At 41.8% G+C, this 2,725-nt stretch overlaps 1 protein-coding gene across 1 annotated transcript in view; it reads right to left on the bottom strand.

Annotated features, from left to right (window-relative positions):
- The window catches only part of ELOVL6 (ELOVL fatty acid elongase 6), a 180,862-nt gene that overhangs the window by 436 nt on the left and 177,701 nt on the right, over positions 1-2,725 (bottom strand). The gene's annotated exons all lie outside the window — the stretch shown is intronic.

Genomic DNA, 2,725 nt, shown 5'->3' with positions numbered 1-2,725 from the left:
ATTGTGGAACAGACAACCAACTACTCATATGCAAGTTCAAGCTGAAGCTGAGGAAAATTAAATCAAGTCCGCAGGAACCAAAATTTGATCTTGAGTCTATCCCACCCAAATTTCAAAACCATCTCAGGAACAGGTCTGAGGCCTTGAACATTAACGAGCAAAGACCAGATGAGCTACGGGAAGATATCAAGAATATCCTTCAGAAGAGTGCAAAAGGTTATTACAAAGATAGAGGAGGAAGAAAAGACCAAGATGGATGTCAGAAGAAACTCTAAATATTGTACTGGAGTGCCAAGAATCCAAAGCAAAGAGAAGAAATCAAGAAATTAAGGAATTGAACAGAAGATTCCAGAGGGCAGTGCAGGAAGACAAAGCAATGTGCAAAGAGCTGGAGTCAGAAAATCAAAGGGGCAGAACTAGCTCAGCATTTCTTAAGCTGAAGGAACTGAGTAACAAATTCAAACCTTGAGTTTCAGTACTTAAGGATGCTTTGGGCAGAATATGAAATTATCCAGGAAGGATTAAAACAAGAGTCATTGTACCAAAAGGAATTGGTGGACACAGAAGAACTTTATGAAACAACGTATGAGCAAGAGCCTGTGGTGATGAAGGAAAAAGTTCAAGCTACTATGAAAGAATCGGCAAAAAACAAGGCCCCAGGAATTGATGGCATACCAATTGACACATTTCAACAAACAGTCTACCCTGGATGTGCTCACCAAGTTGTGCCAAGAAATCTGGCGGACAACCACCTGGCCAACTGACTGGAAGAGATCTCTATTTATTCCCATTCCAAAGAAAGATGATCTGACAGTGTGGAAATTATCAGTATCATTGATATCACATGCACGCAAGATTCTGCTGAAGATTATCCAAAAAATGACTGGAACAGCACATCAACAGAGAACTGCCTGAAGTACAGCCTGACTTTAGAGGAGGCAATGGCACTAGGGATATTATAGCTAATTTCAGATGGGTCTTGGCTGAAAGCAGAGTACCAGAGGAATGTCTATCTGTGTTTCATTGATTATGTAAAGGCATTTGAATGTGTGGATCACAACAAACTGTGGCTGACTCTGAGAAGAATAGGAATCCCAGAACACTTGATCGTGCTAATGCAAAACCTATACTTTGTGGACAGTGTTTGGTGGAGCTCCCCGATTAAAACAAGCTTGGAAGCAGGAGTGGCATCCACTTCCATAATAGCTTGCCTCTGGAAATCCAACAAACCTGGAGAAAGGATGAAAGTTCTACAGGTGTCCAGGACTTTCATTCATAGGGTTGCTATGAGTCGCCTATGACTCAACAGCACTTAACAACAACATACTTGGACCAGGAGGCAGTCATCAGAACAGAGCAAGGAAACACTGCATGGTTCAAAATTGGGAAGGATGTGTTCTATCTCCATACCTTTTTAATCTATATGTGGAAAAGATTATCTAGGAGACTGGGCTCTATGAGGAGAAATGTAGCATCGGGATTGGAGGTAGACTCATCAACAATCTGCGTTATGCAAATGACACAACTCTGCTTGCTTGCTTAAACTAAGGAGGACCTGAAGGGCTTGCTGCAGAAGGTCACGGACTTCAGCCTTCAATATGGATTGAAGTTCAACATTAAGAAAACAAAGATTATCATCACTGGGCCAATTGACAACATCATGATAGATGATAAAGAGATTGAGATTGTTGATAGCTTTAGGTTGTTTGGCTCTACAATCAACACTCTTGCTACCGGCAGCCAGGAAATTAAAAAAAGAACTGCATGGAGTAAAGTCTGCTGTCAGATACCTATCCAAAGTACTTAAGAGCAACGACGTCAGTCTGGAGACTTAGGAGCACCTGCTACAGACCATAGTCTTTGCAATCACTTGCTATGCATCAGAGAGCTGGATAATGACTAGGGATGATAGAAGGAAATGGATGTCTTTGAGCTGTGGTGCTGGAGAAGAGTATTGAATATACCATACACTGCTAGGAGAAGAAACAAATTCGTCCTGAAGAGAATCCTTGAAGGCAAGGATTCTGAAGCTTCGTCTGACATACTTTGAAGATGTTGCAAGGTGGGATCAGTCCTTAGAGAGGGACATAATGCTTGGGAGGGTGGAAGGACAGTGTAGGAGAGGAAGACCTTCAATGAGATGGATTGATTCAGTCACTGGGGTAATGGGAATAAAGGCGTGTGGGAGACAATAAGATTGGCAAGGAATAGAACAAGGTTTAGGGTTGTTATCCATAGGGTCGCTATGAGTTACAAGTGACTGGACAGCACATAACAACAAGAAGTCATATCTGAATTGTGATGACATATACATGAGAGATACTTCATCCTCAAAACCTGCACCATCTTTACCATCATTGGCATGTTGAGGTCTATTGCTGTGGCCACTTTGTAGTAGTTCTGCCACGTGTCTCTGAAAGTTCAAATTCACTAGTGGCTGAGGGAGAAAGATGGGCAGTCTCCTCCTATTACAATTTATAGCTTTGGAAATCTGCTGGAAGGTCATTGTGAGATGGAACTGACTCAGTAACAGTGAGTTTTTGAGTTTCCAATCTAGAATGCTTATCTTCAACATTGTATTGGACAGTGATCTGTGGTGACCCATCAAGCTTTCACTGGTTAAAGTTCAGATCACACTAGGTCTTTCTTCTTAGTTGTAATCTAGAAGCTCAGCTGAAACCTGCATTCTATCGGTGGCCTGACTGGTATTTGAGTTACCATTCAG

Source organism: Elephantulus edwardii, unplaced genomic scaffold, assembly GCF_000299155.1.
Source record: "Elephantulus edwardii isolate Elephantulus edwardi_28Jun2011 unplaced genomic scaffold, EleEdw1.0 scaffold00012, whole genome shotgun sequence".
NCBI lineage: Eukaryota > Metazoa > Chordata > Mammalia > Macroscelidea > Macroscelididae > Elephantulus > Elephantulus edwardii.
This window is presented reverse-complemented; position numbering and strand designations above follow the sequence as displayed.